Source organism: Cavia porcellus, unplaced genomic scaffold (assembly GCF_034190915.1).
Source record: "Cavia porcellus strain 051 isolate PalLab524CR breed Dunkin Hartley unplaced genomic scaffold, mCavPor4.1 scaffold_23, whole genome shotgun sequence".
NCBI lineage: Eukaryota > Metazoa > Chordata > Mammalia > Rodentia > Caviidae > Cavia > Cavia porcellus.
The window spans coordinates 60,094,316-60,116,489 of NW_026947506.1; the positions used below are offsets into that span (position 1 = coordinate 60,094,316).

Genomic DNA, 22,174 nt, shown 5'->3' on the forward strand with positions numbered 1-22,174 from the left:
ATTTTAAGTGTTGCCTTAAAATGACATCATTTTTGTTTTGTTTTGTTTTTTTCCTCTTTATCAGTACCGGGGATTGAAATCACGACTGCCCACTTACAAGGCAGGCGCATATGCCACTGAGCTAAATCCCAGCCCCTTAAAATGTCTTCATTTATTGATCATCCACTCTTATACATGGTATTTAAACACTTCCAGAAATTAAATTCATTATTAAGGTGTAAAGATTATGAGATATGAACACAAAACCTCCTCAGGGAAGGCTAAAGAGAATTTTGAAAGGAATTTTAAACATGACATCCTGCAATCCCAGTAGTCAGGAAGAAGAGGCAGGAGGATGGCCATGAGCTTAAGGCCAGGCTACACTACATAGTGAGTCCAAGGCCAGTCAGTACACAGTGAGACCCAGTCCCAGAATACAAAGGAAAAGAAAATAAAAAGAAAATTTAGTAGGACTCTGTACTGTAGTATAAAACAAGGGAACTTTACAGAAGAAACCAAATGGGACCTGGCCATGGTCTAGGGCTACATTACACATCACACATTCACACCTGCTGGACACTGAGAAGCACTAAGTTACATCCCAGACATTTTCAAATATGCATCTGCATATTTTCACCCGAAGTACTCTGTAAAATTCCATGTAAAATGCTGGTTACTAGGTAGAAGGCCTAAATTTCTAGTTTATTTATAAGGATAAAATATGTTTTAGGAGACAGGGGTTCAGTACACAGTCCAGCATGCCCAGAACTCAATGTGAAGCAAAGGAATAACCTGAACCCCTAATTCTTGAACCCCTGAACTACTACCTCTATCTCCTCTAAGGCTTTTCACCTTACTAACCCTTGTGAAAGATTTATCAAAGTATTTTACCTTATGGTTTTTCCACCTTATGTAAAAATATCTCAAGCTGTGGATGGTGTCCCACACGTGTTCTCTGAGCTACTCCAGAGGCACAGGCAGGAGAGTGGCAAGTTCTTGACCAGCCTGGGAAGCACATTGGGAGACCCCACCTCTTTGTCAAACAGAAGCAGCGCTGGCTGCATAGCTCAGGGAAAGAGTGCCTCTAGGATTAATCCTCAGTAGCTCCCACAACCAAGGAAAAGTTTTAAATGTTTAAAAGAGGACAAAATGTCATAAAATACATACTCTCACTATATAGATATTGAGGCCTCAAAAACAAAGTGTTAGTCTCGATGCTCAAATGGGAGCCCTCAACTCTCGTCATCAGTAACCACCAGAAATCACCATTAAAAGTATGTTAGTTCACTAAGATAAATCAAGAGCCAGGATTGGTTTGACTTACTCACTTTTGTGGATATAAAAGAGAAACTAGAAAGAGCTGTGCTCACCTCAACAGACCCTCAGCCTCTGAGACCGACTGTCACTGTTAAGAAGACTCTGGCAGTTGAGGAACCTCATGCCAGTGACAACACAAGTGTTGCTTGGCAGCCATGCAAATGAGCCAGTTTCTCACTCCCCATTGGCTAGGCCACTCCTCACTCTAACTACATGGTCGAGATCTACTCTAACATGTGCCGACATTTTCCTCCAGTTGCTGAGGTGTAGCATTAGCTCTGTAACTTGGTGGTTCTGTTTAGTCCTGAGGTGATTCAAGGCTTCAAGTCATTTCTGGGTCCCAGTGGGGATGAGAGTCTTCCTGTTGGCAGATACAGCTCTCCCTACTGGGGACCAGAAGAGGTAAGGAGGAGCAGGAACAAGATGGAAGCCCAAGTCTTTTAAACTCATCTTGAAAGTCAAATACCTTGAAGTCTACCTACTACCATTTCCAAAACCATTTCATTACTAATCACAATGTACCTGCAGTGTACTCAGAACCCTTATTAGGGAGGAAGTAATCTGAGGCACTGCATGCAAAATGGAGTCTCAGTGCCACACAGGGATCATTTTGTTCATAGGAACAAGCAGTAGTGAAGGGCAAAAATGCATTTCACTGGAGATATTATATACTAAAAAACACTACAGTATCCTCATCAATCAGGGCATTCATCCATTCAATGCAGACAGTGATTTTTATAATCATTGTCTGGTCTTCACACACTCTATATTAATTCTGTAGTAATTTGGACATTTAATTTCATTTCTCTTTCATTTCATTTTTAAATTTTCTGTGCTACATGGAAGAAAAAGAAGTTTAAGTTGTCAATTTTGAAGGCAAAATATGGGTGAACTCTGAGTGGTGAATTCCTGGCAGAAAAAACTTCCTGCAGGACTGCTAAGTTCATGAGTTTAGAAAGTGTCTGAACTAATGGGCCTCACAGAAGAAATCTACTATTCAAAAATCCTTTGTTGGAAGATGTAATCAAAATAGCTGGGGCTGAACAGAAATACACTAATCATAAGGTCACGTGAAATATCTAAGCATGAACATCTGCTTCTCAAAAGGTCCTGGAGGATCTGCTTTATACAGCCAAGTAAGCACACAGGTGGCTTCTGGAAAGATTGTCCCCTCCCCGGACTCGCGCAGTGGTGAGCTGTGGAAGGCCCCTGTGGGCTAGGAAATCATTCCTTATGGTGGGCGCCCGGGTGCCACCCTGCCGGCACCATCTTCCCCTCACAGTAGACTGACCACAGCCACACTCTCACTGCTTTTCCCTCCTTCGAGTCAGTTCTTTAAATCGAGGCAAATGAACCCATTTCTCACATGCTACATAAGGAATCCAGCACTTTCCATGAGCTAGTCAAGTGGTCTGCCACTAAGTTATCCCCAGACTTTCTAGACAAAACAGTTTTAAATTGTGAGGTAGGATCTTTCCAAATTGCCCATGTTTCATTGCCTTCCTCCTGCCTCAGCTTCTGGCATAGCTAGGGTAATGACACGGATGACTTTACCTGGACACATCATAACACAAGTGACAGTTTAGAAGAAGCCTCTGCAGACACTTTTACCCTGGGTTGTTCCCTATGTCTTCCCTCCCATACTTACTTTATATGTCAGTGTTTCTTTATGATGCTTTCCCTTTTTTGTCTCATTCCTTCTTTCTATCATTCTTTCTATCTGTGCTTTTCCTGTCGTTTGGTGCTGGGAATCTCAGCTAGAGCCTCAACCATATCACTGTTCATTTTCTCTTTCAAAATGACTACCCAGGTCTGTATTAAACAGTATTCTAGATGTTTATACGAAGGTGTCCAAACTCAAATGCTAAGGACTTAAGGAACCACATTCTGGAGTGGTGGCACGGCTCAGTGCAAGAGCAGCTGCCTGGCATCCAACAGTCCCAGACTGACAGCACCAACCAAGGCAAAACTGAAAAAAATTGAGTCCTTTTCTGACTGAAGTGGTGCGCATGACCAGACAGGGCAGCACAGGCCTACAATAATAATTCCTCAGGAGCCAGAGGTAAGAGCACGCAGTCTTTAAGTTCATCGGGGCAACTTAGCAGGGCCTTGTGTCTCATTACAATCAAAAGTGCTGTGGAGGTAACCCAGCACTTTGTATTAAGCTTAAACCACCATGTGAGTGTGGTGCTGGTGGAGGAGCCCACTCCATTCATAAGGGTGTCATGGATCACATAAGGATGTCATGGATCACAGAGAATCTCTTTGGAATTAAACAATTTTCTTGTAGTGTGAAGATTAACACTAGTTTACCAGTAAAATGCAATTATCCCACAAGGACACCTTGTGAGAATTTCTCTGTTGGATGTTCACATGGTAAAAAGTCTGGTCTCTAAGGCACTGAACTCTTTCTCCTGAAACAGACTGATTTGCGTTTGCCTGATGTTGGCTCTGCAAATCAGGGAGTCAAAAAAGGAGTTCATGACATAGAAGGCCTCTTTTGCCTGAAGCTGCTTATAGAAAGCAGCTCTGCAGCTAGAGACACCCAGAAATGGGAGGAGGTGGGGGAAACAGGATGGGTGTGGGCCACAGCATGGGAGGGAGCTTTTCACATGGTGTATTTCATGATATGCAGATGTCTCTCTCTAGCCTGGGACGTATGCTCTTCCCGGGGGGCAGGCAGTCATTCCTCACTCCACAGATCCCACAGGAGGCAGATGTTTCCTGTGCAGAGCAACCTTCCCTGAGGCTGACTCCCAACACCTTCGCCTGCTAACTCCCTCCCAGCACACATGACCGATGCTCGAAATCACCCAAAACCAAACTGCCAACGACCCCCACAGTCACTACCTGATGGAGTTACTGCAGGTTTCCATTTCTGACCTGATGATGACTGGGGTCTAGATTGTTTTCCTTCAGCCCAACAGCAGCTCTGACCTAGTCCTGCCCTCTCCTCTTCAGACATGAGTCTTTCATGAGGGGCCTAAGTCAGCTCTACCTGGCATGAGTAACCCCTGCTCTGAGACTTGGAAGTGCATAAATATCTTCCTTTCAAGATTCATTCTAGCCCCATTCTGGGCAGGCAAACATTTCCACCCTACCTTTAAAATCTACTCTCCTAGAATGCAGCAGGTCTCATGGACCAAGATGAGAAAACAGGACAGCAGGAAAGTCAAGTGTCTCACTCACCTTATTGACCTGATGACAATAATTACAACTACACAAAAACCTTCCTCAAGGGGGACATTTGAGGGGTTAAGTTCCATTCAGGGGCTGCCCACCAGGATCAGAAATGATGTGACCTAAGTTTGGGTGTTAGTCAGTAGCACTGGCAAAAATCACCTCCTAGATCAAAAAGTAAGGGAAATGACATCTCTGCCAGCTAACACTTGAGGGGTGACTATGTCTAAGCACCTCTCCTTGGTGTTTTGGACATGTCATTCACTATTCTCCACAGACTACGAAATTGGCAGCACTAGTATTTCTTTTTTATGGGAGAGATGTGAACTACACCGTTTGTGATCCAACAATTAATGTCAAAGTTTATGTTCTTCATGGGGTTGTGGGTGGGTGGCAGAATTGTCTAGGCATTGGGCTCACCCCTGAGTGATGGTGAAGGACCAGGGTGCAGGGAAGGGTGGTAGGACCCACGGGTGCTCTGGAAAGGATGTTGGAGAATGAGGGGGTGGCTCACCTCACTGTCTGAGGAATACAAAGTAGGCTAAGAGATGGATGCTTCCACGGCCTTAAGGCAAGAAATGTGCCATCGGTCAAGACAGGACACTCCTATCTGCAAAGATGACAGTGCTAGAATTAAGTCTTCCTGGTCTCAACAGGAAGACTCACCAAAGAGTCACAGTATTCCACACCATTTCCTGCAAGTGTACCCTTAAGTACAACAGTTCCATCGAGGCCCCCCAATCCTGTGAGTTACCTGACATCAAACCTGTTTGACAAACCAAGTGCAGAGATATGAGTCTATCTTTAAATGGCTATCCCATCTGTAATATTTACACATACTCTCTCTGAGCGTCCACTTAGTATGGATTTTTGATACCTTATGAATTGCTTCAATAGCAGAGAAACATGATCCAATTCAAAAGATAATAGCTGAATTTACCACAGAATTTCACACTTGTAGAGTTCTGTTGTACTAACACAAAAAGTTCTTCAAACCATATTTCAAATACACAACAAAATAAAGACATCAGAAGTATATCTTTGGTACTTTTTTTAAACAGTAACAAACCTCCCAAATTACCGTCTTATGATAGTGTGTGCCTTCTTCACTGAATGGAAGAAGAGATGCATGGGAATTAATAAAAGAAGTGCTACACTAATGAACATGACGCTAACTTCCGTGAGTAGGGAAGTAGAAGAACCTTAGGGATTGATGTGGGTTGTGGTAAGGTAGAACCTTGTTTTATCCACAGAGCAGTTGGGAGGATGTACTCAGAAGGAAAATGTATATATGAATTGTTTGTATAAGAAAATTGAATTTTAAAGCTTAGCTAAAAATGACATCATGTATTGATCACCCATTCTTCCATATTGCATATGAACAATTCTAGAAATAAAATCCATCATTAAGATTTGAAAATTGGGAAGATATGATCATAAAACATTCTCGGGGAATACTGCAGGAGAACTTTAAATCTGATTTTATACAGGACAATGTTTCACACCTTAGGTAAAAAAAGAAAATGAATGGTACCTGATTATTTTCTGGGCTACATTAGAAGCTCATGTTGACTGGAAGCTGAGAAGCAGTGATCCATAGTCCAGACTTTTTCAGATACAAATCTGAATATTTTCAGTTGAAGTATCTTGTAACCCTCTATGTCAAACATTGGTTACTAGTCTAAAGTTTAAGTTGCTGTTTTCTTTTTAAAGTTACAAAGATACTTTTTGAGCCAGGGTCTCATTACACAGTTCAGATGCTCCAGACGCATGTGTAGCCAGACTGGGTCTTAACTGTCAAAGTTGTGTCAAAGTTTGGTATCTGATTGTTTTGTCTCCCTACACAAAAATATTTCAGGCTGTGAGTGTAGACCCACATATGCCAATCTACAGGAAGACGTGGGAGGATGGCAAGTTTTCTGGCAGCCAGAAAGCACAGAGTGAGACCCTGTCTCCATGTAACACACAAAAAGAGCTGACTCCATACCTCAATGAAAGAATGCTTCTAGGATTCATCGTCAGTACTCTCCACAACCAAATAAATTTGTAAAGTTTTAAAGTAGCACAAAACACCATACTATATATACACACATATATATGGATATATATATTCCCCCTAGCTGTACATTCAGGCCTCAAAACCCAGAGGATAACTCTCCAAGTTCAAATAGGAGCCATCTACTCTTGTGGTCAGTACCCACTGAAATCACCATCAAAAGTATGTTAGTTGGCTAAGATATATCAAGAGACAGATGTAGTTTTACTTATTTAGCTTTGTGGATATGAAGGAGAAAGCAGAAAGAGATGTGCTCACCTCAACAGTCGCTTACCGAGACCAACTGTCACTGTTACTGAGACCCAATCAGTTGAAGGAGCACATGCCAGTGACATCACCATTTTGCTTTGCAGTCATGCAAATGAGATGATTTCTCACTCCCCATTGGCTAGGCCACTCCCAGCATCACCAAATGATTGAGATCTACTTTCTCATGTGCATTACTGCTGCTCCTTCAGCAGATATTTTCCTGTAGGTTGTTTTGTACATTTCTGTTATTTAATTTTACTGGTTGATGTTTGCAGTTCTTGGAGTTTAAAATCCCCTGAGGGGAGATGATCTGTACATAGCACAGACTGCTTCCTCTTTTTGTTTAATCACCCCATGTCCTCCAGTTCCCTTATCTCACTTTTCATTCCTGTTGGTATCACTCATTTATCTGAGGTACTGACTTAGCTCTGTGACTAGGTGCTTCTGACTAGTCTTTTCTGTGGTTGTTCAGGGCTGCAAGTCATACCTGGTTCCACTGCAGGTGGAGAGCTGTGGGCTCCCTGCCTTGTTACAGGCAGCCCCAGCTGCTCCCTATGAAGGCCCACAGAGGCTAGACAGAGAGAAGGAACTAATGGAAGCCACAGTGTCTTCAGTTCATCCTGGAAGCCACATTCTCTGTGCTAATGCCCACAAAGTCCGACCTTAGCACAATGTGAGACCTTGGGGAAGTTAAGCTGGAAGAGGTCCGTGACTGCTATTTGCCTTATGAGCTGCTGGGGATTGAGTGCATGGCCTTTGCCCTGGCTGCCTCCCCAGATCTTTTTACTTCATCTGTTCTGAGGCAGTGAATCCCTGACACTGGTCAAGCTCTACTACACGTGGATGCTCCTGACGCTGTCTCATTGAGTACTGGGATAACACCCAAGCATCACCACCCTGGGTCCTGGCATCTTCCTTGAAGCCTAGCTACCACCAATTCTCAAACCACTTCTTGTATAATTGCTAAGTACACCTCTATGTGCAGAGTTCCAGCAGAGATGAAGGGATTTGGGGCACTACAAACACTGATATGTCTCGAGGACACACAGAGATAATTCCATTTATATCAACTGAATGAGCACTCAGGGAAGAAAAAAAAAAGTGCTCCAAATGAAATCACACCTGAGGCACCTTGTGCAGCATAATTATAGATCAGGTCAGTACTCTTTCGCTAAGACAAGATGATTGTTTTAATGTTGTTGAAATTGGTCCTCATATAACCAAAATAAATGCTGTACTAATGAAGAAAGTCTCAGTCTTTTCATTTCACTTTTTAAAAGAATTTTTTGAACTGTCTGCAGTACTGGAGAATGGATACAGAACTTGCTACATGCTAGGCAAATGACATTGCCACCAAGTTACACCCATAGCCTTTTTCATCTAAGTCTCTGACATTTTCACGGAGGCTATTTTCTTCATTGCCCAGCATTCCTGGGAATTTAGCACCCTCTTGCCTCAGCCTTTGGTGTAGCCAGGGTACAAATGCAGATGACCCACCTGCCACGTCAAAATTCAGCTCAGCAGAAGCCTCTTCAGGGAAATTTCCTGCAGCCACGCAGCCAGAAGAGCTTTCTTTCAGCCTTCTTTCTGTTACTTTCTTTATATTTGTATTTTTTCTGAACTTAATTTTTGTTTTCTCACTCATTTTTTTGTTGTGGTTACACTGAGAGACTGAATTCAATGACTGTTAATTTTCCCTATCAAATTTCTGGATCAGATACTTGATTAAACTGTGTTTTGAATGTTTCCAGAAGAATGTGATTCAGTGAATCAACTTTGATATGAATGGCGTTTCGGGGCACAGTCATCCATGTCCCTCCTCGTACCTGTTTTCAGGCTGAAGATCATCCTGTGAAACCTAGAGGACCTCTGTCTCAAAATATAAAATCAAATAGTAAGGTCAAAAATTCCCCAGATTCTAATCCACAGTACTCCCACTGGGGAAATAAATCAGTGTATCTGAAATCTATATACTAGAAGTAGCTCACTGTGAAAGTAGTCTTACTTAAATACTAGTAAGTGAATAATACTTGAAAAAACTACACGACCCAACTCTCTTGTGCAAATGTGCTAAAGAAAAATGTTCCGTGGCGGGTTCATAGTTCAGTGGTAGCACACGTCCTGAGCACACAGGGTGTCTATTTTTTGTAGCCACAATTGCAAAACCACAAATACCAAGTAAAAAGAACTGAAAGAATGAAGCAGACTTCTGTGTCAGACATGATGGCTGGGGGAAGAAGTTGGAGAGTTGGAGCCCAGGCTACATAGGATAGCCAGGCCCTTGCCTCATACCACCAGCAACAAAAAGTAATTAATAATAAATAGAAAGAAAGGAAGGGAGAGAGAGGTCTGTGTTTTTAGCCAGTGCTCCATAATTCAGGTGCCAGTACCTTGGATTTTGGAGTGTGGAAGGGAGTCTGTATTTGTAAAGATTTAAAATACATTGCAATTGTTCCCCAAGACATTATTTTTGAAACTTAATAAAACGCTCATTGTATAGACTTAAATGAGTTTATAAACACAATGCAGATATTCTTAAAACAGTGTCTTATGACACTGTGGTGAATGCTTACCTGGGCAATAACCCTGTTCACTAATACGTCCAACCCCATTCATGGAAATCCTCCTCCTTCCACTCACCTAGCATTGATTCATGCCAGGGAGGTGGCAGAGGTGTTTGGGCCAAAGCACCCAGGCTCTCAGTGGGCTTCTCAGCATGCAGCAGGCAAGCAATCAGTAACACCCCTGGGGGAAGAGGAGGAGAAACAACTGGATGGTGCAGGTGGAGAGGAGTCAGGGAGTCCCAGTGTCCCCTTCAGCATTACAAACCATAGACTAAATAGGGATGAATGCAGGGCTTTCCCACTGAGCAAAATGCCAAATTGTCTTTTAGAACAAGGTCTCACCCAGTCTCTAAGTTGCCTAGACTGGGCTCACACTTGGGATCATCCGCCTCCGCCTCCCTGAAGGCTGGGATTATAGGCATAGGCTACCAAGCTGGTCCCTTTAGCCTTTCTGTAGGGAAGGTGTATTTCTGATCTAGTTCTTCAGACTTTTTGGCCTGCCTTTCTCTCCCCCTCCCTTAACACTCCCCCGCCGTTCTTCTCTCTGCTCCCCCTCCACCTCCTCTGCTACCTCTGCTGCTTCTTCCTCCCCTTCTTCTTCCTAGGGACGGCACACTGGGCCTTTTACATGCTCTAATGGAGTGACATCACCAGCCCCTCTTAGCACTTTATTTTTCTTTTTTAAGCACTTTATGTCACCTGGCTGGCCTTCGTGGCTTCTGATAAGTAAAGAACAGTTAATAGTGCTCCCTTGCACATTGTAAGTTGCTTGTGGAGCTTTTGAGCACTTCCTGAGGTAACCACGATAAAATGAATATTATGCCTGAGAGATGACTGTGTCCCAGGCATCTCTGCTGAATGTTTTGAATGCACCACTTACTATTTACAGCAGGTAGTGGAGTAGATGCCAATAGAGTTTCCATTTTACAGGTCAGATGTGAAGTACATGGCTCATAATCTCACGATTGGTGTTAAAACCGATTCTTGTCAGTGAGCTGTCCATCCAGGCACTTTCTAGGAAATTGCAAGAGCATAAACAAAAACAGAAACAAAAACAAAAAGAGAGGAAACCTCTGTGGCTAAATTAACTTGCATTACTTAACAAAACGAGGGCTTCCTGCAAAAACCTCCATTTCTAACACACCTGAGTGGACCAGGGAAGTGGAGAACACCAGGATGATTTCTTTGATCTTAGGTTTGCCAATTGGTGCCCGTGCTCAAGTGAACTGTCCTAGAAGAAGTTGCTTATAGTGCAATAAGTAATAAGTACATCATTTTAATCAAATAACTTACAGAAAAAACACACCTTCGCATAAAGTGAACCAGGCTCCACCACGGGATCTCGAGGAGTCTCAGCAAGAAGACAAAGTGTGGGAGGGCTCCCATGAACCACTGATGTAGTTGGTGGGAAACCAGAAGAGCGTCCCTCATCACGCTATAAGCAACTGCCTGATTCAGAGGACGCAGCATGAGATGACAGCAACTTAGCTGAAAGGAATACCTTGATGCTTGAGCTGTTTGGTTGTCTTTGCAGGCCTGTGGCTAGTGGTCTGGGCATCTGTTTGGAGGATGGCAGTGTACACTGTGGCAACTGTGAGAGATTTCCTCTGTCTTGTTTTTTAAATTCACTGTTTTGTTCCATTTTACTGTTTCTTTGATTGTTGTGTCTGGTAACCTGAGCAACTATTTTGAAGATAACAACATGCAGTATAAGAACCATTGTTAAATTCCTGCCACCTTGTTTTGAAGACCTATGTAACTATTGCTGCTTTTTTGTTGTTGTTGCTGTCATTTTGATTTTGTTGTTTTCTTTAGGTTTGTTCGCATCTTGACTTTTTGGAAAATTTCTTTTTTCTCTTGAAAATAACAAACGTGTAACAGATACTATGAATTGGAAAGAAATTGTTCAAAGAAAAGACAAACTGTGATGGGGAAAGTAAGAATAAGTAAAAGGCCAAAATATATGTATACAAAAGATAGTTACAGTACTCATAGAGCTAGTTTCTGTCTGTTCCTTGAAAAGAATGTTTTGCACCAATACTTTGTAGACAAGGTACCATGACTATGTCCTGCACACCTACTACAATAAACCAGTGCTCAGTATATCAAGTATTGTAACTGTCCCACTACCCTATTTTGAAGCTCATATATTCTTCAGTTTTCCCTTTGAAATATATTTTTAAAAAGGTACAAATACCTTTTATCTTGCTACTGTATATTTTATTTCTCTTTAATGTAATCTGTATTAATTACATATATTTACTTATGCTTAGCAACACTATAAGAAACCTGTATGTCTCTAAAAATTAGTACAATAGTTTAATGATTTTATCCTAGGGTTTCTGAACAGAAGATGTGGTGAGTTTCCTCCTGATGGAGCTACTGGTTATAGAAATGTGCTGGATAATCCAAAGTTCCTTTTTTGTAAATATGTCCTTACATCTTTATAGGAAGAATTTCCACTTATTAAAAATAGTGAGCCCAGACCTGTTGAAAATGTCATCAGTGCTTATCTGAGCAGGAAACCATTCATTCACACATTAAACTGGAAGGCTTTTTTCTTAGTGTGTATTCCAAAGAGGGAAATAGGACAGATCAGTTAGGGACACAATGCTTGAGCAATGTGGCTTGGGCCCCGAGGGTTCATTGATCTGAAAATGAGCAGTAATGATCCAGGTGACATAGGACTGAATAATTCTGACAGTTTTTTAACAGGGCATTAAACGAGGAATGCTTATATACATTTACATGTACGTGTGTATGTATTTCTACACATAAATTTTATACATTCAGAAATAAATGCAGATATAAAATAATAACATATGGTATTCCTAATAAACATAGATAAAAATTTCTCAATAAGACACTGGCAAAGAGAATGCAGCAAGTCATCGAGATTATAAACCATGATCAAGTGAGATTCATTCTAGGGATGCAGGGATAGTTCAACATATGTAAATCAACAAACATCATGTGTCATAATAACAGAGCCAAAAACAAAAATCATGATCATCTCAATAGTTGTGGAAAAAGCTTTTAACAAAGTCCAGCACCCATTCATGTTAAGAACCCTACAGAAAATTGCAGTAGATGCCTTTGTCTCAGTCCATAAAAGCCATCTATCACAAATCACTAGCCAAATTCATGCTAAATGGACAAAAACTGAAAACTACTTCTCTAAAATAAGGAACACAACAAGGATGTCCACTGTCTCCACTTTGTTCAAGAGTCCTAGAAACTTCACTGGAGCAATTAGAGAAGAGAAAAATTTAAAAGGAATAAGGATAGGAAAAAAAGAAGTCAAACCGTCATTGTTTGCAGATGACATGGTACTCTACTTAGGAGATCCCAAGACCTTGACTAAAAAACTGGTAGATTTAATAACCTAACTCAGTAATGTAACTGGATACAAAGTCAGCACAGACCCATATCTATCACTATGCACTAAAGTCAAAATGGATCAAAGATCTGAATATGAAAACAGAAACATTAAATCTGCTGGAGATAGAGTAAGAAAAACTCTTGAAGTCCTTGGTGTAGGCAAAGACTTCATGAACAAATCCTCAACTGCACAGGAACTATCACAAAGAATCAACAAGTGGGATCTCATCTTGCGAAAAAGCTTTTTGCACAGTAAGAGCAACCAACAACATAGTGAAGAGACAACCCACAAATGGGAGAAAAAGTTGGCCATTATTCAGCTGTTATTCAGACAGAGGATTACTATCAAAATCACACAAAAAGTTAAAAAAAAAATCAGTCCTTCCAGATTTAAAAACCCAATCCAAAAATGAGCATCGGAGATGAATACATGCTTCTCAGATGAAGAAATACAAACAGCAGGGCTGGGGACTAAGCTCAGTGGTGTAAGTGCCTGTCTGGCAAGCACAAGTTCAATCCCTGGTACCAAAAAATAAATAAATCAAATACATAAATGAAAACAGTGTTAAACATCACCAGTCATTCAAAAGATGCAAATTAAAACAACACTGAAATCTACCGCACCCCAGAAAGAATGGCCATCATCAAGAAATTAAAGAACAAATGCTGGAGGGGACGCGAGGGGGGGGGAACCTTCTCCACTGTTGGAAGGAATGTAGACTGGTGCAACCACTATGGAAGTCAGTGTGGAGATTCCTCAAAAACCTAGGATTGGAGGTCCCATTTGACCCAGCTATTCCACTTCTGTGTGTCTTCCTACAAGAATTAAAAATACCATACCTCAGTGATACATGTGCACCCAAGTGTACAGCATCACCATTTGTAACAGCTAGATCTTAGAAACAATCTAAATGGCCATCAACTGAGGAATGGATTTTAAAAAAGTAGTACCTTTATAAAATGGAGCACTACTCAGCATACAAAAGGATAAACCTGAGTCTTTTATAAACGGTTGCAACTTGAGACCACACTCATAAGTGAAATAAATCAGACATGTATAAACATCGTATTGTCTTACTAGTGCGAGAAGCTGAAAGATATATGTGTATGTTGATATACAAAATACAGTTAATACGGGTATAAAAATAAATAAAATTTCAGCTAGTAATGACAGGATTCCATCAACATTCAAGAAAGAAGTTGTTTTTAGAGTTCACATGTGAAGTGACCAAAACCCTAGCAATGAGATGGAACATGCTGAGTCTGACCCCCACTTCTGACCCAAGAGGCCTGAGCTGTAGTTGGGGTGGTCACCGGTGATAGCAATGCTGCTGATGCACAGGGAGCAGGAAAATCACAGACATCAAGCACAATGTCCCAGGCCTCAGATCTGGGTGTCTCTCAGGACTCAGGGGCCTTGGTGTGGGTGACTGTTTCTCCCTGAGATTTCCCCACTGAGGAACAGGTGGGAGAGCACTCCCCTAGGGTGCTATGTAGGGCCTGTAGGGCCCAGCTGTGATTTCCTGCCACACCTCCCTTGGACTGTGGGCGGGGCTGCCGAGCCCAACTGTCATTTGGGCATTGTGGGGGGCAGGCCCTGCAGACCCTGCTGTCAGTTCTCCCCATCCCTCCCTTGTGCTGGGCGGGGCCTGCACACCCTACACTCAGTTTCTGCCATTCCTTCTTCCAGCTGTGGGCGTGGTCTGCAGAACCAACTGTCAGTCCCTGCCTTCCTCCCTCGGGCAGTGGGCAGGGCTGCAGAACCCAAGGGTCAGTTGCCGCCTTCTTCCCTTGGGCAGTGGGTGGGGCCTGCTGTGCCCAGCTGTCCTTTCCTCCATCCCTGCCTCCCTGGTGGTGGGCAGAGCACACACCACCCAGTGCAGGGGTGTGAGCACTCTGTTGAACAGGAATTGGAGTCCCTTGAGATGCACTTGGTGCCCAAGCCACCACAGCTGCCTGTGCCCCTTCTGATGAGCCAAGGTCTCCAGCGCTATGGACCAAAGCCACCTTGTGAGATCCCTTCATTTTCCTCAAAACGGGGCTCCTGCTCCATCCAGCAGGCCAGGTGCCCCTTCTCTGCTTCTTCCACTACTTCCCACTGTTGTGCTCTGACTGGGACCCCAAGCTTTGCAACGTTCCATCTCAATTTCTGCCTTTGGCCACACGAGAGCAATTGCTTGCCAGATAGTTCACCTCTCAAAACACATTGGTGTGATTTGAGGAACTATTTTCAAGATGATAATATGTAATATACTAACAGGTGATTTCTTACTGTTATGTTTTTTTTTGTTTGTTTTGTTTTGTTTTTTTGTAGTTCTGTATTACGTGTACCCTTACACCGCTTTGGTTTGTTTTGTGTTTTTCTCTTTTTCCTCTTAAATAAAAAAAAATAATAATAATTAAAAAAAAAAACACATTGGTAGCAGTTTATCCGTGGATTCCACCAGGATGGGTTTCTGGTGAGCCGTGATCAAGGTACCACAGCAGTGGGTGTGTGTCCCATGCACTGCATCCTATAATAAGACAAGGTGTCCTGAATTTGAGCTTAAGGATCTCTTGCAAGCTGGGTTATATGTTTATTCGTATCCTTCCTATGACCCTTGCTAGGACTCCAAATCCACTACTGGCTTTTACCTTTGGTAAAGGCAATTCCAAACAAGAGTTGCTTTAAAAAAGATGTTAGCACTTTTTAAAAATTCTTTAATGCAGGTTTTTTTTCCTTTCATAATCAGCCTAGGTCTTCATATGCTCTGATTTCAATGCATTTTCCATAGCAGCAGCCTTTTTTTAATCCCATAATTGGATGACCATATGCAATGTGTTTACATTGTCGCCCCTGATTGACATTTTGAAATTTATTTTGATATAAAATGGATTTGAAAAAAAAAATTTAACTGAAACAATTCAATAATGAAAAAAACAACCTTCCATAATTGAAGACTGCTGTGCAGATCCCATGTTCTTTCCTTGCAAGCTCGAAGAGGAAGACAGACTGGCTGTTAGACCTGCTAGTGCATGTGCTGAGTTTCAGAGATCCAGCTCCTCAGTTAGCGCCTTACTTCCTCAGTCTTCTGGCCAGAAGCAAGGGAAGGTAAGGACATCAGCACCGTGGGGGGACTTGGAGGAGGCCATGCCTGGGTGTTTTAACCTGGCCTCCAGGGTAAACCCAGTGCCCTGGCTGGAAGGGAAGATGGAAACATTGCCTGGGTCTATGACAGAGTCACATGAAGCCAAGGGGACCAGGCCCTGTTCCTCAGCACACCTTGATGTAGAGCAGACACGCAGTCTCCAAATGACCTTGGGGAGGCAACGCCAGTTGTCAGCACCACCTCAGTGCCATGAGGCCTTGGCCTGGCTGCTTAGGTAAGGGGACCCCATGTGGTTCTCTGGGAACACACAACTTTACGTCATTTCTTCTTCCCACACAGAAGGGAGGGCCTGTGAAGCAGGAGCACACCGAGAATGCTGCTACCCAGCCCTCGCTCTGCTGCTCCCCAGGACTCTGTGGCCGAGCCCCGTATCCTGCCAGGTGAATATCCTTCTCCCCACTCTTCCCATCTGCCTGCCCAGAGCCCCAGCCAGACCCTTCTCCCAGCCAGGCCCAGTCCTCCTGCTTGTTTTCTTCACTTGTGAGAAACCATGTGCCAGGTCCCAAGTTAACAATCTGCTCTCCTCAGAGAATCCTGTGGTGGGCACTTTTTGCCTAGGATAAGAACCTGAGGATATGTGACAAGGTGAGGTCCTTCTCCCCTCAGGTGAGCCCTCACTGCAGCACAGCCTGGGGAGGATGCGGTTCCAACTCCACAGTCCTCATTCGGCCCGTGTCTATTGCAGGGAGCTCCCACCTCTCCTCCCCACCCTCCAGAGCCTCTTGGAAAAACAGAACCATTTCTCCTCAGGCCGTGGAATTTTGTGGCAGGCTGTACAACTCTGTCAGTCTGGGGCCTCTGAGGGCTGAGTGCAGGCCACAGAATTCCTGGATACAGCCTCTGGAGCTGTTACTGCCTGAAACCCCTTCCTCCAGCTCTCAGGAACTCCTTTACTATTGCTTCTTAGAATCCTGTCTGATCCAAGTGACCTCATTTCCTTTTCTCAAAGCTTCCCTTGGAGATGCTATTTTGGGCATTGTGGCCTTTTTCCCAATTGCTCCCACTTGCTAACAATCCTTGTGCCCGACTTCCCCCTCCATGGTTGTGATCTGCTGTAACATGTGCAGACATTTTCCTCCAGTTTCTGAGGTGTAGCATTAGCTCTGTGACTTGGTGGTTCTGTTCAATCCTAAGGTGGTTCAGGGCTCCAATTCCTTCTTGGATGAGGACCTAGCTCAGTCTGGCAGCAGACTTAGCCATTCCCCCTGGAGACCAGCAGAGGTGAGGAGGAACAGGAACAAGGTGGAAGCCCGTGTCTTTTGAACTCATCTTGGAAACCCCCTCCTTGAAGTGGAATTACTATCATTTCCCAATAACTCTGGGCTTGTGTCTCAGAGATGATGCTGCTTCTATGTGGATTTAAGGCCTACAGGAGAGGGTACTGTTTCTCTTCACTGTTTTTGATAGAGGAACAAGACATGGAAGATGAATTTCTGCAACCCAGATTTCATCCAACTGAAATCCCAAAGGAGAGAATGTCAAATGGAAGGCAAGAAATATTTTAAGGAAACCCTGGGTGATTTTAGAAGAAGACTAATCAATATTCCTCAGATTCACTGAACTTACTAGATGGTAAAAAGTATAAATTGTTGAAGGACCTCTATTTAGATGTAACGAGTAAACTACCACAAAATTTGTAGGTCAAGAGATAGTCATAAGATAGTCATTAAATTTTCCAGGGTAAAAGACTAAGCCTATTAAGAAGAAAAGAGCTTGTTTCCAGAAAACACTGGATCAGAGACAGCAAGAAAATAGTCCCAGGATGTGAGGAAAAATGACTTCAGTCTCACGCAGAAGAAGGGCGAGTAAAGACCTTTTCACTCAAGCAAGAACTCTGTCGCCAAGACTTGCCCCTGTAGTCTAGCAATTGAGAAGTTGGAGGATTACACCTCTAAGACAAACAAAACTGAATCCACAAGGTAGAAAGATATGTGATGTTCATAGTTCGGCCACATATGGTGGCTCCAGCCTGAAATCCAAGCTATCAAAGGCTGAAGGAGAAGGATACCAAATATGGACTCCTGCCTGAGCAACTTGACAGGGTGATCTCAAAAATGTTATTATTTTTAAGAGAAGAGCAGTGTGTAACTCGTCTGATAGAGAAACCATGGGTTTAATCCCCTAGAATTGGCAGGAGTGAAGGTGGGGCTTACAGTTAAGTCTAAATGAAAAAATAAAAAGGCAGGACTTCCGGGAGAACATGGTGGAGAGATAGCAGCAGCTCCAGAGGCTCTCTGAGACACCCCACTTAAAATCCAGGAATGGTGCGGGGCGAGAAGTCCTAAGCAAGTGGAGATATACCCTGCCGACCCAGGAACGAACTAAACTAAGAGAAATCAACTGGAAATGCAATCCTGGTGCTATAACAGGAAAAGATAAGGTCTCAGCGCGAAAGCTGGAGCCTGTGCCACTGGAAGCTGCGATATGAATTTCCTGCAGTCGTTGCTGCGTCCCAATCAGCACAGCAAGGCGAGAGGCATGAAAGCTCTGAGAGTGGGAAGCTGTAATGGAGTTGAGAGCGGGACTGGCAGGGAGCCCTGCATCAACCTGTAGTGAGTGAGTGGATCAGGGACCCTTCCATAGAGTAGTAGGCTTCAACAAAGGACATACTGGGACTGGACACACTAGCCAGAACAGGACACTGTAGTGTCCTTAGTCGCATATTCCCTTCTCAAGCAGGATTGACCTTGGTGTCGCCACTGACTTAAGACCCAGTAGACTAGCCCAAACCAGGTCCCAGCCCCTGGAGGTGCACCCTAGCAGTGAAGCCTTCGGTAGCTTGACCTGGAGGGATGGGCCCAGCATAGGCTGCCCAGGTCTGTATCTCCCTAATATACTGCAGTGGGTGGGAACACCTAGCCAGCGCAATTCAAACAAACTATACCTGACAAAGAAAGAACCTGGGCTTCCTATATACGTTTGTACAGAAGGAACAAGAAATATGGGAAGAGGGAGCGACAAGAAAGGGTCCTCAGCCCCCAATCCTGAGAAACATGCAATATTAGACACGGCACCAATATGCATAAAGTGATATCTCTGGAGCATCATAGACAAGTTCAAAAGTGAAGTATTTAATGAAATAAAGCAAGATATAAGTAGAATAGTTAGAGAAATGCTAAGCACTGCCCAAGAAAAAACAGACGGTGGAATGGAAGAACAGAAAAAAAGGGGAGAATTGTTTGATGGAGAAAAGAGAGAAAACATAGAATATGGGTAGCAGGTTCAAAGAGATTACCAGGAAACTAAAAGCTCTATTGAAAGCTGGCATAACATCTTGAAAGAAACTAAGGATAGATTATCTGAACTGGAGGGCAGATTTGTAATATGGGAGCATGAAATGAAAAACTTCTTAAAAATAAGAAAACGAACAGCAATAATACAAAGGCTAGATAAAGAGCATCTATAAGTTAAAAATTAAGAACATAAAAGAATAAGTAGGGACACAAACAAATGTACTACAAAAGCTATTCACAGAAATAATCCAAGAGAATTTCCCTAATTTAGCAAAACGTAAAGATACTCAGATGTATGAGGCATACAGGACCCCAGCCACCTACAACCCAAACAGAGCTACACCCAGACATATAATCAAAATTCCAGAAATCCAATATAAAAACAGAGTATTAAAAGCCATCAGAGACAAGAAACAGATCACTTACAAGGGAACACCCATCAGAATTACAGCAGACTTCTCAGAATAAACCATCAAATCATGAAGAGCATGTGGGGAATTAATTCAAGCTTTGAAAGATAATAACCTCCAGCCAAGATTGATATATCCTGCACAACTGTTCCTGAAAATTGATGGAAAAACAAAGTGCTTCCAAGATAAAGAGGAACTAGGGGAATTTGCAAACACCAATTCAACTCTACAGAGAATACTGCAGGATATTCTAAAAAAGGAAAATACCAAGATTCCAGAAATAGTGGCAGAGAGGCCACAATGAATGGAGCAGAAAGCGAAATGAAGAAGACAAACTGACAACAAACCACAGAAAAAGAGCTCAACAGAAATAAGGCAGAGAAGATTGAATGGTAAGAACAGCTATTTTGGAGAAACCAAGACATCATAATAGCTAGTGCTAACTGAGTATCATCTTGCTTTGAAGTGCCATCAAGCTTTAATTCTTCTGACTCCATCAGTTTTAACAGGTTCTATTTTATTGGAGTTTATTATATATAAAAATAGAAGCAAAAACTTTTATAGACAAGGAGATTATACAGAAACCATTGTTCATTTTCTGTTAGTTGGTTCTAAATACCCTGTAATAATGTCATTCTCTTGAATGGTTTTACATTATCTGGATATGTTTGGTGCTACAGTATATGAAGATATACTCAAAGATTTCAAGGCAAGAGACACTATGGTAACTACTTTTATGTCAGAATATCTTGTGTTGAAACACTATTTTGCTTAAATGGTTATGTTTTGACCTGCACTGTTTTGTTGTTATGCCCTCTTTTATCTCAATCTCCTTTTTTAATTATTTACTTTTTTATTTTTATCTTTTTAATTAAGGGAACAATAAATAAAAATAGCAAGATACATTATAATAACCTACTTTGATTTCCTATTAACTTGGTTTGAAACCCTGTATTGCCCTCACAATCTTGTTTTGACTGATTTTCTCCTATTCTGCTTACCTTGATAGTACCAAGTTCAAAAGTATAGGCAACAACTGTGAGAACAAAAGATTCATTATGACACCCATTCTGGTTGACTACTATGTTCTTTTAAGGTCCTGTAATGTCTCCAATGTTTTGGTTTTATTCTTTACTGTTTTGTTCAATTTTATTACAAGTGATTTTATAGGCAATTCTTAGGATAGCAAGAGGCAGTATGGTAACCATTGTTGATCACCTTGTATTTTGTTTTTACATTATCTATTATGTCCATCCTTTTGATTTGACTGACTCTGTTCTGATATGTCACATTTGCTTTTACTCTCTTCAAAAAAAGTAGTAAGAATTATGGGAGTAATAAAACCCGAAATGTGTAACTGACATTGTATAAAAGAAAAGAAAGTGCTCTAAAAGTTATCACTGCACATATGTTTTAGTGTATAAGATAGATAACCATATTACAGAGTTTTGTTGGATCATTGAACAAAAGTGTTTGCAGTCTCACTGTTTGAAAGTCCACTTTATATGCTTTAATTTTGTAACTTGAACAACTATTTCTAAGATGAGAATATGTAATCCTTTAACTAGTCATTTCTTACTGTTTATTTTTTAAATTTTGTGTTACTTGTACCATTTTTCTGGTTTTTTTTTCTCCTTAAATAAAATTTTAAAAAATAAATAAATAAAAAATAAAAAGGCGAAACTACAAAGGAAAGTAGCAGTCTGCTAGATTTTCCAGATGTTGACAGACAAGTAAGTTTAGGTAGTTGTTAAGATTTTCAGAGTAGTCAATAGAGACAGGAACTAAATACCATGCATAAGTTACAAGGAAAGTTTGAATAAAGGAAACTTGAATTTAACAAGAGGCTGGAAAGTCAGGTAAAATAGAAAGCACAAAATAAGAACCCAGGATTAAGTCCTCACAAATCCATGATCATAAATCTGATCAGGTCAAATTAACTTGTTAAAAAGCAGAAACTAGCACTCAAGAGGTTGAGGCAGGAGGACCAAGCATTCAAGACCAGCCTAAGCTAGCCACAGGGGAGACCCTGTCCCAAACAAAAAGCAAACAAAACTTGGCTTATGATTCCCTTTAAAATTTCAGCTCCTTCTGAGTGACACATGTAGGTTAAAAATAAAGAACTAGATGCTAAGTATAGTAGATTGAAACTTGGCCACTATTTTGCTTCAATTTTTGAGCAATACTTTAATATATTAAAATTTTCTAGTGAAACATTTGCTTTTCTTGGTGAGTAATCACCTACACAAGGTATGATTTTTTTCAATGGCTACCACAGCAAATTAGCCATAAACTGGATGCCTAAAAAGGCAAAATTTCATTCTCCTGCAATCAGCAGGCCAGATTCCTTTGTGCACCAAGGGACAATTCCTTGCAGGCCTGTCCTAGCATTCGCTGGTGTCCTTGGCTCATGGGCACATCACTCCAAGCTTTTCCCCCCGTTCACATGAACGTCTCAGTTCTGAGGACACTTGTCACCATGCTCAGAGCAGGCTGCTCCTCTGTGCTCCCCTTCTTTTCTGGCCTCTCTCCCCTCTGAGGTGCAGTCTCACAGTCATAACCGCCCTCCTCTTCTCAAGCTTCTGACTGCATTTCACCTCTGCATCTCTGATCTGAACATGAACAGTGGGTTCCAGTTTCTTGTGGCTGCAGCCCG

General features: G+C 42.1%; 1 protein-coding gene across 5 annotated transcripts in view; it reads right to left on the reverse strand.

Annotated features, from left to right (window-relative positions):
• Window positions 1–22,174, reverse strand: part of LOC101788978 (ubiquitin carboxyl-terminal hydrolase 42-like) — a 94,833-nt gene that overhangs the window by 37,985 nt on the left and 34,674 nt on the right. For 3 of the 5 annotated variants that reach the window (XM_063234485.1, XM_063234484.1, XM_063234483.1), the window contains exons 3-4: window positions 10,226–10,359; window positions 9,422–9,526 (exon numbers count right to left, since the gene is read on the reverse strand). The gene's annotated coding sequence lies outside the window, so the exon portion shown is untranslated. Of the gene's footprint in view, window positions 1–4,990; window positions 5,087–6,790; window positions 6,854–9,421; window positions 9,527–10,225; window positions 10,360–22,174 lie in introns of those variants that run through there. The other 2 variants (XM_063234482.1, XM_063234481.1) reach the window with 2 other exon arrangements.